Source organism: Triturus cristatus, chromosome 7, assembly GCF_964204655.1.
Source record: "Triturus cristatus chromosome 7, aTriCri1.1, whole genome shotgun sequence".
NCBI classification, from domain to species: Eukaryota; Metazoa; Chordata; class Amphibia; order Caudata; family Salamandridae; genus Triturus; species Triturus cristatus.
The window spans coordinates 344942749-344957147 of record NC_140590.1 but is presented as its reverse complement, the minus strand read 5'-3'; the positions used below and the strand labels follow the sequence as shown (position 1 = coordinate 344957147).

At 46.0% G+C, this 14399-nt stretch overlaps 1 long non-coding RNA gene across 1 annotated transcript in view; it reads right to left on the bottom strand.

The window, feature by feature from the left end:
• Window positions 1-7912, bottom strand: part of LOC146809625 (uncharacterized) — a 133802-nt gene extending 125890 nt beyond the window's left edge. The window contains exon 1 of the long non-coding RNA XR_014965573.1: window positions 7745-7912. This is a non-coding gene — a long non-coding RNA (uncharacterized LOC146809625). The remainder of the gene's footprint in view (window positions 1-7744) is intronic.
• Between the last annotated feature and the right edge of the window lie 6487 nt (window positions 7913-14399).

Sequence of the window (14399 nt, the reverse complement as noted above, 5' to 3'; positions counted from 1 at the left end):
TCAACTGGTACATGAAAGCCACAGACAGTATTCCTGACAACCTGAAATTCTTTTTCAAAAACATCACGCCACTGACAGTGTTCTGTGTAGAGTCAGAAAAACTCTGCTACCCAGAGTGAGCTTGCTCATCAACAAAGCATAAATCACACTGAAACTGCCTTCCAAGATGAAACAATATACCAACAAGCATTGGCAAAGCCAATAGATCTCGCCTATGTGAGATCTATTGGCTTTGCCATTGTCTTTGAGCTATGTTGTACTACAGTATGGCTGCTGTTCATTATGGATAAAAGTTAGTTGTGTGGCGTAGAGTAGAGTGGCATAGAGGAGAGTGGATTAGAGTGGTGTAGAGTGGAGCGGCACAGAGTAGCTTGGATAGAGTGGAGAGGAGTGGCGTAGGGTAGAGTAGAGTGACGGAGAGTAGAGTGGAGGGGAGTAAAGTGGAGTGGTGTACAGTAGAGTGGCATAGAGTAAAGTGGCATAGAGTAGAGTGGCAAACAATAGCGTGGCAGAGTAGAGTGACATGAAGTAGTGTACAGTGGGGTAAAATAGAGTGGAATAGACTAGATTGGCGTAGAGTGACACAGAGTGGAGTAGAGTGGCATACAGTAAAGTGACATTGGCATTGAGGAAAATGGCTTGAAGTAGTGTGGCATGGAGCAGAGTTACATAGAGTAGAATGGTGTAGTGTGTAGAGTGGCACAGAGTGGTATGGAGTGGCACAGGGTAGAGTAGTGTGGAGTAGAGTGGCACAGAGTACAGTGAATGGCGTAGAGTGGCTTTGAGTGGAGTAGAACAGAGTGAGGTGAAAAAGAGTGGAGTGCCATACAGCAACACAGAGTAGAGTGGAACAGAGTGGCCCGGAGTGCCGTAGAGTAGAGTTGCCAAGTGGAGGGACATGGAGTGCCACAGAGTAGAGTGGCATAGAATAGAGTGTTGAAGAGTGCTGTAGAGTGGAATTGTGTGTAGTGGAGTGAAGTGACGTGGTATAGAGTAGAGGGGCGTAGAGTGGAGTGGAGTAGAGTGGCATAAAGTGGAGGAGAGTCGAGTGAAGAGGAGTAGAGTAGAGTGCCATAGAATGGAGTGCTGTAGAGTTGAGCTAAGTGGCGTAGAGTGGAGTGGCATAGAGTATAGTAGGGTGGAGTGGCATAGAGTAGAGTGGAGAGGCATCGAGTAGAGTGGAGTGGAGTAGAGAGGATTTGCATAAGGTAATGTGGCTTAGAGTGGAGTGGTGTAGAGTGGCATAGGGTGGAGAGGCGAAGAGTGGAGTAGCATAGCATAGAGTAAAGTGGCATGAAGTAGTGTACAGTGGGGTAAAGGAGGGTGGAATAGACTAGAGTGGCCTAGATTAGAGTGATATAGAGTGGACTGGTGTAGAGTAATTGGCTTAGAGTAGAGTGGTGTAGAGTGACACAGAGTGGAGTAGAGCGGTGTAGAGTGACATAGAGTGGAATGGAGTGGCCTAGAGTAGAGTGGAGTGGAGTGGCATTGGGTGGAGTAGCATAGTGTGGCATTGCGTGGAATTGAATGGCATAGAGTGGAGTAGTGTAAAGTGATGGAGACAGGAGTGGAATGGAGTAGAGAGGAGTGGCATAGAGTGGCATAGATTAGATTGGTATAGAGTGACGTGACATGGAGTAGAGTAAATTGACATAGAGTAAAGGGGCATAGGGTGGGGTGGAGTGGAGTTGAGTAGAGTGTAAAATGGCTTGAAGTAGTGTGGCATGGAGTAGATTTGCATACAGTAGAGTGGTGTAGTGTGGAGAAGTGTGGAGTGGCATAGAGACGTGTGGCGTAGAGTAGAGTAGCGCAGAGTGGAGTGACAGAGTAACATTATGTGGCATGAAGTGGCACAGTGTAGAGTAGCGTAGAGTAGAGTGGCACAGAGTAGAGTGAATGGCATAGAGTGGCGTGGAGTGGAGTAGACTAGAGTGGTGTAAAAAAGAGTGGAGTGCCATACAGTGACACAGAGTAGAGTGGCACAGAGTGGCCTGGAGTGTCGTAGAGTAGAGTTGGCAAGGGGAGGGGCATAGAGTGCCATGGAGTAGAGTGCCATAGAGTAGAATGGCATAGAAAAGAGTGGCGTAGAGTGCTGTAGAGTGGAATTGTGTGGAGTGGAGTGCTGTGGTATAGAGTAGAGGGGCATAGAGTGGAGTGGAGTAGAGTGGCATGAAGTGGAGTAGAGTTGACTGGAGAGGAGTAGAGTGGAGTGCCATTGATTAGAGTGCTGTAGAGTTGAGTTGAGTGGAGTAGAGTGGAGTGGCGTAGAGTATAGTAGGGTGGAGTGGTATAGAGTAGAGTGGAGAGGCATCGAGTATAGTGGAGTGGCATAGAGAGAATTTGCATAGGGTAATGTGGCGTGGAGTGGTGTAGAGTGACATAGGGTGGAGAGGCGGAGAGTGGAGTAGCATAGAGTACTGTACAGGGGAGTGGCGTAGAGTAGAGTGGCATAGACTGGAGTAGCTTACAGAAGCTTAGAGTAGAGTGCCATTGAGTGGTACAGTTGTTGGTGTAAGTAACTAAAGCATCAATAGAGACGGCGGATAGGGTGAAAGCAACATAAATAAGAAACCATATGCCTGTGCTAAAATAAGAAAATTACAGATGAGGTAGAACAGCACAACCTACTTTAAATCACATGCATGTTTGCCTCAACTCAATGTTATTCAAAGTACGGCCCGGGGGCCACATGCGGTCGTCCGGACCATTACTTGCGCCCCCCCCCTGGTCAACAGCAGCACTGGGCTGCTGTTTAATCGACTCAGCACCAACATTAACAAAAATAATAATAAACAGAAAATCACATTTACATGTTAGATTAAGTTAAAGAAAAGAAGTAACAAGGTTGTGCTCTACTGTTTAACTTTAGGAACACCTTCAGTTTTAAAGACATCTTGCAGTAAACATGTAAAAATAAGATTAGATCTCTTAAAAATTCAAAAAGTGTATTTTATTAACACGCGGAACCATTTCAGTTTAGCACATCAGAACATATCAGAGCATTGAGAAGTTTTTTTTTAAGTGATAGATTTCAAACGTAAATTCAGAAACATCCATTCTTTACCCAATCCTGACAACAATGCCAGTAGTAAACTAAGAGGCAAGTCTGTACTTATGTGGACTCTTTAGGTGACCTGGTTTTCAATTATACATGAACAAAATTATAGTTTATTAAATCCAACACAGAAGAAGGTTTGGACAATGCATAACCTTAAGTCATGCATGGGGAGGCCCTCTTATATATGATTACGAAAAAAAGGGGGGAAAGTAAAATAAAACACTTGCATAGGATCATACAATTTGGTAAAGTGGGTAAACTGGGATTAATCACAGGTTTTCTGGTTTTACATTGTGCAATTATTATGTAATGTATATGATTCGCTTCCCCTACTCCCACTCCTTGTGCCCCCTCCAGAACCTCCTTTGTGACCGTCACCCTGCTAGCATCAATGCAGCTCTTAGTCACATCACAGACCAGTCTTTCTGGCCCCTGGGAAAATGTTTTGACCCTTACCATTGTATCTCTGTAACTTGCCCACACCTTATTTCAAAGATCACAACCTCTCCTTTAAAAGTCATACCCTGCACCCTTACATTACCTAATCTCCTGTAGCTTATCTTTTAATACCGCCAACCAATGCATGAAATTTCAATATCCTCCTCTCCCACTAAAGATCACACCTAATTCCTACTTATGTATATACATATAGAAACTGGAATAAAGGCTTGGAATTGTTATTGTAGAGCACAAAATTAATCCCAACACTGACTACTAAAGAAACCTTGTGAAGCAGCATTCTGACCTGTGTAAAAGCACAACAATGCCTTATCAGGGGTAATACATGCAATATAACGCAATTGCAGTACAATGTAAAATCCATACTAACATTAATACCATGATGCTCAACAGTCATACAGTCGATTGTATTTCATACAGGCTTCATAATTCCATTTTACTGCCTGAAACTCTTAAACTCACATAATGCAAAACTACTAAGAGTCATATCCATCACCAAGTATGATTCCAGTCCACAATAAACCACCCATCACCTACTGAGAATGACGAAAGATATTTGCAACATGCCACTGGCCAACAGAGGACTCTAATTTAGTAAAATACTGCAGGTCCCGACTAGCAACATACCTCTACCACTTCTTGACATCTCATAATGTCAATCAGATGTGGGATGTTAAAGTCCATCCCAGCAGATCTCTCCACCACTTCTACCATTAAACTATGCCTGCTCAGGACCATAATCTTTAAACAAAATACCTCTGAATGGACCACCCAGTAGAGTAACCAGCTCCATGGTCTATGAATATAAGAAATACCAAAAAGGAACCTGCAGAGCTGCTCAAAGCTGCCAGCTTACTGAAAGCCATAAACTATGCACCTGCCTCTCACACTTCTCTTCATCCATCACACTGCTAAATCTGTGTCCCATAACACGATAGCTGCACCTCTGTGGTCCTCACACACAACATGGAAACACTTCCCACACAAGTTCAAAACAAAGACAACACACTTACAACCAAACACCTTACTTGATGTAGCATGCTACTCATTTAAACAAATGTCTCAGCACCCCACATAGGGGCTGCAAGCGCTATTTAACTCGTTCCGTGCTCATGACGGAACCACGCCGTCATGAGCCACGGTTGCCGTGTGCTCATGACGGAGTAGTTCCGTCATGCTGCGGCCGTTGGCGGCCGCGCCGCCCACGCGGCGCTAATTCCCCGCCTGTGCGGGCGATTAGCGCTGTGGGCGGAGTCATGACGGAACCACTCCGTCATGAGCACAGCCCAACCGTGGCTCATGACGGAGTGGCTCCGTCATGAGCACCGCGCCACCGCGCTGCCCCCCGCAACCCCCAGCGCTGCGGCGGAATTTCCGCCGCAGCGAAGGGGTTAAAGGTCACAATACTTGGTTCATGATCCAGGGAGGAGTTAACACAAGAAAGGAAGCGAAGCCTATTCGCGCTAAGCAATTGAAAGATTGCAAATGAGAGTGACATTGAAAACAACCAATGGTATGCTGTAGGTGGGTTGTAAGCCCATTGAATTGTAAACAACACGTCTCGCAGCACAGCGCATTCGGTGTTGCAGGCAGGACCTAAAAACTGTAAAATGTATAGCAATCGACTGCGCCTTAAAGCATCAATGACTTCACAGCAATGGCAATGTCAAAGTATCAAAACAGGAGACTAATGTAATAGATGGACTCAGTTTGGACACATAATAATTCATATGAAAATGCATCTAACAGAAACCAAGGAAAAGTGAACATTTGCTAAAACCAATATTTTAAGGTACCCTGGAAACGAAATGAAGCAGTTGGATACCAGCTCATATGATGGTATAAATATTTTATGACCATTCACATGGAGAGTTTGCTTGATAAATGACACCCTAACATGAAAAGTACTTCCTGGTTCAGCGTAATAGAACACTGACAGAAAAAAAGGCAGCTGACCTGGAAACAGAAAAGACCACAATATGTATGTAGGCGCAAAGGAAGGACAACCATCTCTTGAAGCACCTAAGTGTTGCACAATGTAAAAAGCCTGAAAACAATCTTTGAATCTACAAACAAAAGCCATATCTCATTAAGTTTCAGTCGATAGCAGCAAGTGCCTCGCAGCCATCACAACATGAAAGTAAGTACAGGAAACAATCAAAACATTAGGCAATGAAAGCATTTGGCACTCACGATAGAACCAAAACCGGAAAGCAAAGAAAACATTTGGCGCCCGCAAGAGCAGCAGTAATCTAATAGTCTGTACTGTAAACTAGACAGTAAAAAAAAATCATGCCCTCGGACAGGGGTCTGGCTTAATGAGTATGTGCGGAGGAATACCTAGCTGTTTTCCAGGGGGAAAAACATAGGTTGTTCAGCAAAAAAGGCAAAACTTATTGTAAATAAAGTGTATGCAAAAATTGCATGGAGTAGCAGAAAATAATGTTTCTCTTTCCTCTGTCCAGATGAGATATGGTGGGTGGGAATGTACGAGGTGTGGAAGGGGAGCAATAAGGATTTATAAAAAAATATATAAAAAAGGCGACAGGTGACAAAGTAGAGAAACAGAAAACACATACAGACTCATGGAGTGCTTAAACAAGAAGAAGAAATAGTTTCCTAAAAGTCAGCAGTGGAAGGACACAAGTCAGCCACATCAGGAGAATTGTAAATAGGCTATGCCCCAGGGAAGGGACAAACAGAAGAAGACAAGAGTGACAGTAACGCCAACCAATGGTGAGCAATGGGCGGGCTGCAAGCCCACTGCAGGTTCACAATAGGTTTTTCACACCCAATCAACATGTGCGGTCTGTTAGCCTCAACCTAAAAATGTATTGCGTCTTGAAATGCTCAAATTCCCAACTTAATGAATGATCTATATTTGACTTTTGTACTGGCATCAAGAGGCAAAGGGACTGGTATTGCAATCTATTCTTATGAGACCCACTACAATACCCTGCTATTGAGAGCGTGTTCGCCCCCCCCCCCCCCCCCCCGCTTGCGCCACCTAGCCTTCCCATCCGATGTTCATTCGAGCCACGACAAGGCACTGCTTACAGTTAAGTCACACACAAGATACCTTACTAAATGCAAGTACAGTGTGGTGAACTGGGAATGCAACCCCACAGACTCAACGAGTTCTTATATTCCGCTTGTTGATTTTACTTAGTAGTTGTGTGCTACTTTGATATTTTATTTTCCACTTACTGACTCTGTTGAAGGCTCCAAGCTTCCTATTGTTGTTATTTTTGGCTACAAATATTTGTGTACATTTACTGCTTTGTGTAAACATGCTAAATGCATGTGCATTCAATTTGCTTATTTTTTAAATGTCTTCACAACAGAGTATGAAAGAAAAAAGTTCAAAAATAAAAGGGTTTCCCTTGACAACATGCCAAATGTCCATTTGGGGAAACAACCGCAATAGATTTACCTCAATGGTACTGCTAGATGGCGCCAGTGAGGCAAAACCTAAAAATGATTGTATTACTTCCCTGGGGCATTGCTCTTAGTTTAGAAGTGTTGACTCAAGCACCTCAGCCACTTCTTATGTTCTTTATTGGGACTCCCTAATTGCACTGCAGGTGCTTCCATATGCCAGCAGCTTAGGGCACCTAGTGAAAGCAGCATATTACTGACCAAATGCTAGAAAACGGGCTGTTTACAGTGTGTGTGGAGCACTTAATCTTGCAAAACTCTACTTTGCTTGCAGCTCTGAAAGCTTCACAGTGCTTCTAACTAACCAGAGAGGGAATGTTCAGATGTGGACAGCTTACTTGATGGGCCGAAGGCTCAGGGCCTCATTTATGGGGATTTGGCGTAGGGTATCTCAGCAAGTCACCTTGCTACACTGGCCTACGTCAAAGTGAATGTCACAAATGCACTGTATTTATCTAATACGGTGCATTCCTGTCTTTGTCCAGAGTACTTGTCATGAGTACTGTCTCATCTCTCTATTCTCCTACTCCTAGAGTTAGCTTTCTCTAGTTGAGTCCACATGGGTGGTAGTACACCTACCCAGGTGAGAGGAAGCACCTATGATGAAGCATGTTGCCATATGATGGGCGTGGTGTTTCCTCTAATATCTAAGAGATATCCCTGTAGGTCGTTTAGTTGAACCTAAAACGGAGGACTGACTTACCTAGCAGTGGCGGCTGCTTCAGTGAAGCAGCAATCAGGAGGGAGGAAGATGGGGATGACGGAGGATGTTAAAAAAAAATCATTTACCTGGCTGCCGGTTGGCTGGCACCTCACCTCCTTCCTCTCCCTGGCTTCTCCTTTGCAATCAGGAAGTAGGAAGCACCCCGGCTCTCTTGCTCCCCACAGCCAATCACAACACTGCAATGCAGCATGGTAATTGGTATGAGCACCATGGTTCAGCGCTCAGCCAGGGAACAGGAGCCTGAGCATGCTCTCCACCCAGACTGTAATGTAGACTGGGTGGAGAACACGCCAAGTGTGCATAAATGTTTGACTGGCCGAGACAGCCGGCCAAACATTAATGCACACTTAGGGAGTGCAAACGACTCCTCCCCTGCTCTGTCAGCGTAGTAGATCGACCCGCCCGCCAAGACGCCACAGCCGGAGCAAATTAAATGATAATAAAGTCAAGCTATCATCTTTCTTTTCTTTTACAATGCGAAAAGCAGTGGAACGACGCTCCTCCGCCTTAGCAGAGGAGCCGCCACTGAATATACCTAGGGTCTTTGCGTCTGTGTGTAGTGGTTTGATTGTGTGGGAGAACTTGTGAATGCCAATATCTTCTCAATCTTTATCAGTGTAAGAGCTCTGATTGAGCGTCTGTGTTATCCAGGAGCAAAGCTCTGAGTGCAGTCTGGTTGTTATCAGGAGCTGAGCTCTGAGGTGGCCTGTGTACTCGAGCAGCAGAGCTATGAGTGAGTCTGGTTATAATCAGGAGCTGAGCTCTGAGGTGGCCTGTGTAGAGCAGCAGAGCTCAGGGGTGAGTCTGGTCATTAACAAGACAACTCTCACTGACTCTGAGCATGTGTATTATCCTAAGTATAGCACCGAGGAAGGCTGATTACGATCATAAGCCACAAATGCCTAGTGTTAAACCTAAGTATAAGTTATAATAGATCATACTTTGTGACACGCTAGTAGCTGCCAGTTATCGAGGCAAGCCCGTCCAGTTTTCTCTAGACAACCTCCTGGCAGTGCTTAATTTGAGCCGGAGCTTTCCAGTGCTGAGCACCAGCACTTAATTGGTTTCTGGTGCTCGGCACTGGCACCTAATTGTCAACACCACACTTAGGGCAGTCTGCCACAAGGTAGCGCTGCTCATGTCATTTAGAGATGAGCAGTATACCAGTTGTTTAGGAAAACAATATACATTTAAAAATGACTAATACCTGCCTCCCCAGCCATTCCTTTAGCTTTGGAGACCTGGAATAATCTGAACTGTGACATTTACATGCGAGAAAGATGGTTAGTAGTTGTTTTGGCAGCGATGACAAGGGCGATGGGTGGTGCAAGCTGCAGTGGCCTCCTGGTCAGAGCCCTGGCACTTAATATTTTACAAATTAAGCACTGCATCCTGGACGACTTGACAAAGAGTGTGATTACCATAAACGGCCGCACATCACCACTTTTATACCAGGCTCTTCCTACCAACAGGTGCCTTAAAATGAATTAACGGAGCCAATTATACAAAAATACTGTCTTACACTTGAAAGAACTTCCACTTGTTTCCTACCCTCGATTGTTCATAAGCAGCCTTTTTAAACAACTATTATGTTAGTGGGCTGAACATCAGCTTCAAAATTGCTACAGCACCGCTGGGTTCATCCGAGGACCTAGTAATGCGTTTAAGCGTAAATCTGATCTTCTAGCGACATCTAGTGGAGATCATGTGTTAGTGTCGAGTGCAGAGACCAGTGTGCCACAGTTTTAATAATGGTGGAGTGATGAACTCAGTCAGCCTTTCGTCTTTCCGAGGGCAATAAAACAGACGCCAATTAACCCAGCAATAGTTTCAGCTGTTATTTAAAGTGCTACAAAACGGTGGCAACAATCACTTAAAACACTGTTCCTGAAACTCGACAAAAACGAATGTAATAATTGAGTCAGAGCATGTGCCAATGGCAATGATAGGGCCAAATAGCTTAGTGCAAATAACAGGCATGACACATACTTAGCAGGTCTGGGCGGGGAAGTCCCGAGCGACTTCCGCCCCTTTATTTTATACTGTCTGACCACGCCTAGCCAGAGAGCGATACATTGTGCGGAAGCCCTAGCGGCAACTAGACCACAACAACCCATCCCAAGTCAGTGTTCAAAAGTAATAAACAAAAATCAACACATAAAGTCTGTGAGTCGTTGACTTGGTCTTGGGTTGGGTCTCAGGTTGTACCTTGGGTGACGATTGGTGCGCGAGCCACTGGGGTATCGCTGACGGGCGATGCGCTGGGGGTCATCGGTGATTCAGCGTCATTGCTTGTGGGTGATGGTGCCCTTATTAGAACCTGCTCATCTGCTGGGTGAGGTTGCAAACCTTCCACAAGGGTATCTTGTCATCCTCCCCAGCTGGAGCGGAGTTGCGGTGGGTCAGCATCCTGCACTTGTTAGAACTCTGATATGTTGCCGGTGATGACCTCATTGCCCTTCTGTGCTGTGATGGCTGTTCCATTGCTCCTCACCACCGTCCATGTGCCAGGCTCGTACACAGTGTGGAACTTCCCTCCGCCGCGGCGGTTCCTCACCAGCACTGTATGCCCGGGCAAGATGACTCTTGTCTTGGCTGTTCTCTTCTTGTTCGCCCGCTCGTTGGTCGTTGATCTTCTGGCTTGAGCATTGGTGGGGTCATATGGTTCTGGAGTCCAGCCATCAGCAGCGGGTAGAGTGTCTCTCCAGGGTCCTGCCAACATTAGAGACCAAGGGGAACTTTAAGTCGTGCAGTGCGGGGTGCTGCAATATTCACATAAGAACTTGTGCATTGCTACTTCAGGGTCACCTTGCTCAGACACCGCAATTCGTAAGACCTTGTTGAGTGTCCGCATGAAGCGCTCAGCTTTGCCGTTGGCCTGTGGCCACTGAGGTGTGATGCGGCGGTGATGCACTCCTAGGAGCTCCAGCATGCTCCTGAACTCAGTTCCCTGAAAGAGAGGCCCTTTGTTGGTTTCGATCTCGTGAGGCAAACCCTTGCACATAAGAGAAACTTTTTTGAATACAAAGGAGAGCTCTCTACAGTCGACGGGCACTTCTATGGGCAGCACTTTTGCCCCTAGTGTTGCCAGGCTGTACGTATAAGCAAATTTTGTTGGCACGGAACCCCTATGCGCCCTATGTAACCTTTTGGAAAAGGTACATAGACGACGTGCTCATCATCTGGCAAGGTATCGAAAATACCCTTTTGGAGTTCTTCGGGTGGATTAACACATTTGACCCCAACCTGAAGTTTACGTACTCTTACAAAGAAGACGAGATGGTCTTCCTCGACGTGGTCATCACAAAAGTTGGGAACCAGCTCCGGACCAGGACTCACCATAAACCAACGGTCAGAAATAATCTTCTACATTTCTCCAGCTACCACCCCCACCCTTTGCGAGAGAATCTCCCCTTCGGCCAATATCTATGATTCAGACGCAACTGCAGTGAGTTAACAGATTTCAAGTCCCAGGCACACAAACTCACTGTGAAATTGCAGAAACTAGGCTATCTGGACAGGATTCTTTAGAAGAGTTGTAAGAGGGCCAGAAACCAGAACAGGGAAGCCCTCTCAGAGGAAAACCCGGCAAGAACCACAACGACTATACCTCTTACTTGCGTGACCACATATAATAAAGCCTCCAATGCGGTCAGCAAATCCACCAGGAAACATTGGAGAATCCTAGAGAGCAATAACCACCAATGGGAGAAACCACTCTTCTCCTACAAAAGAGCAAGGAGCATTAAGGATACTCTCGTACATACAAGCCCCAAGCAACTGGACAAGGATGCCAACCAGACGGTTTTGAATGTATGGGGTCTCCCCCAAGTGACAGGACATTTTCCTTGCGGGCCTGTAGTGTCTGCCATTTAACATCTACCACAAAACAGCTTTCACTGGAACCCGGAAAACAATGGTCACAAAGGTCCCACATGAACTGCAATTTCACCAGCGTGGTATACATGATCACCTGCCCCTGCGGGCTCAGGTATGTGGGCATGACGACTCGTAAAATAAAACAACTAATATGTGAACACCGCAGCAACATCCGGTGCCGCAAAAACATCAAGAAACTTACAGACCATTTCTTGTTTTCCAATCACACCACGAACGACTTTAGTTGGACTATCATTGAGCAACTAAAGGCAGACCCGAACACGAAACAGACGCTCTTTGTAAAGGAGCAGCGGTGGATTTACCGCTTATCTGCACATCGCACAGGACTCAAGGATAACATTCCATGGGGCTCAGTTTTAAAACGCTAATATCCACCTTCCTTTCTGAACAGTGCCATCCAGATCATAAGTGCAATAGTCTTGGCATACACTGACCTACATATGGACTCTTAGTCTGTACTGTATGAACAATCTCTCTATAAGAAAGTACCCCCGTAATACTGTTTACCCAATAGCTGGTTTTCATCCCCTTCACAATAGCAGGATTAAACCATGTGGCAATAGTGTGAATCTGATACACGCCCATATGCTTGAAGGGCCAGCATAAAATCAGCACCTCAAACGGTTTACCATGAACAGCGTCGTTATTAACTGTGGTGCCCCATTGATTCAAACATCCGATTGACTCTTAGTGTATTTATCCATCATTTAACTCCTTGTCTGACCACGATGATATCCTGGGCAAACTCTTCAATTACACTAATCTCATTTTTTGTAACTTGGCACGCTTTCTTTGTCTGTTCAACATTGTTCCCCTAGGGAGACTAATAAAGTTTCCTACAAGTTCCCAGTTCCGCGCGGTCTAGTTGTTAAACACCACGTGACCCAGACGTAGCGCGTCACAAGCTCTCAGCTGGAGTCACATGACCGCCACCCGACATTTCTACCCGTGATTGCCGCTACGCGGCAACATTCGGGCCGTGGAGGACCAGCTTTAGGTAATGAGCGGGAGAGTACGAGCATAGAAGTAAGTGTACAGGGGGCTCTGGATGGAATACCTGGCTATCCCTTTTGTATTACTTCCTACCATTAATTATATTGCACCCCCTTTCTAGATCCTATCAGCATTCCAATCCCCTCTCCCGGACCCATGACGTGAAATGAGTCTTTATTTCACGTAAACCTCGAAGTTTGCCATGCTACTTTGTTTTTGAGTTTATATGTATATACTCAAGCGCTTTCAACAACCCCATAGCGCTGTATCTTTTAATACAAGTGCGGGTCACTGAGCACCAGTTCTAATGAAGGTATCACAGCAGAAACATGTCGACCATTTTTCACTTATTGTACTAAACCGGACGGTTCTGGGTAAACTAACCAGCCAGTCAAAGTCCGTCTCACTTGTTTTTAACGGTCGCTGGTTTTCCACCATTAAATTTATTTCTGGATAAAACCGGCCACCTTTTAAAACTTGCACCACCTATCACACACATCCCTTCACAAAAAAACAGCTCCGCTGTAATTCAGGCATCGTAGCACACCAGGGAGGCACTCAGCCTCTCTGGTGAGAACCCAATGATGAAGCATGTCACCAACTAGGTTGGTGAGTGAGGGTTCTTTTAAATAATTAGGTTTTTCCTTGTGCTGTTCCATTCCATAGGATTTTCTTAGGAATTTTTCAGTCACTCTTTTGTTGTTTTCTAGTGTACTCTTTTGGGGGAATAAGAGTGACTATCCCTCTCTCTCTTGTTGATACTTTATGCAAACCAAAGAGTGCAAAAGGTTTCTCCAACACTGGTTGCAGATCGGCAAAAGATGTGGATGCAATCACCTCCACGATGGGGTATTTGGAGAATGCGTCGATCACCACTGCTGTTGTCCGGCCATCTGGAAAACTTCCGAAGTCTAGACTGATGCGCGACCACAGAGATGTGGCAGGGTCTTCGGTTATGACAGGCGCTGGACATTCTTGACTGCTGGTCAGCTGACAGGGTCTGCAGTTCCTCACTAGGGTGTCAACGGCGGCTTCAAGACCTGGGAACCACATCTGCTGTCTCATGCGGGACTTCATCCGGGTGATTCCCTGGTGTCCTTTAAGGGCTAGAGCGGAGGCACGTTCTTGCAAGCTTGCAGGAATGGCTAGCCTGGATCCTCTTAGTATTACTCCATCGAATGCCGTGCTCAGTTAATCTCTTACTTTCCACAGTTTTACCAGTCGGTCCTAGTCTGTCGGGTTCCATCCGTTCGCCCCACGTAGGAAATCTTCCCACGACCCTTTCTGGAGCGCTTGTAGTACTCACATGAGCACGGCGTCATTGCCAGTTTCTTTCCTGATTTTGTCGATGGTGAGAGCCTGTGGACAGGCCCACTGGGATATCATGTCGATATACTCCTCGGTCTTCAGCTCTTGGGCGCCACCATTGGTTACTTCATCTGGCGGATGTTGTGACAGGAAGCCTGCCGGGTTCTTCGCCCCCGGGCGATATACTACCTCCATTTGGTACTGCTGCAGTTGTATTGCCCAACCCTCGATCCGCGGCGGGGGATGAGGTGCGGTGCCCCTAAATAATGGAACCAGTGGCTAGTGGTCCGTTACCACTCGGAAGCGGTGCCCACTGACGTACAGATGAAAGTGGTTACAAGCCCACTTGATGGCTAGCCCTTATCTCTTGATTTGGGAGTGTCTGGCTTCAGTTGGTGTGAGAGCCTTGCTTGCGAATGCTAGTGGGTCCCACTTACTCGGCTCTGTCTCTTGAGTTAGGAGTGCTCCTAGCCCCACCGTGCTGGCGTCTACGATGAGTTTGGTCATCCGGGTAGTGTC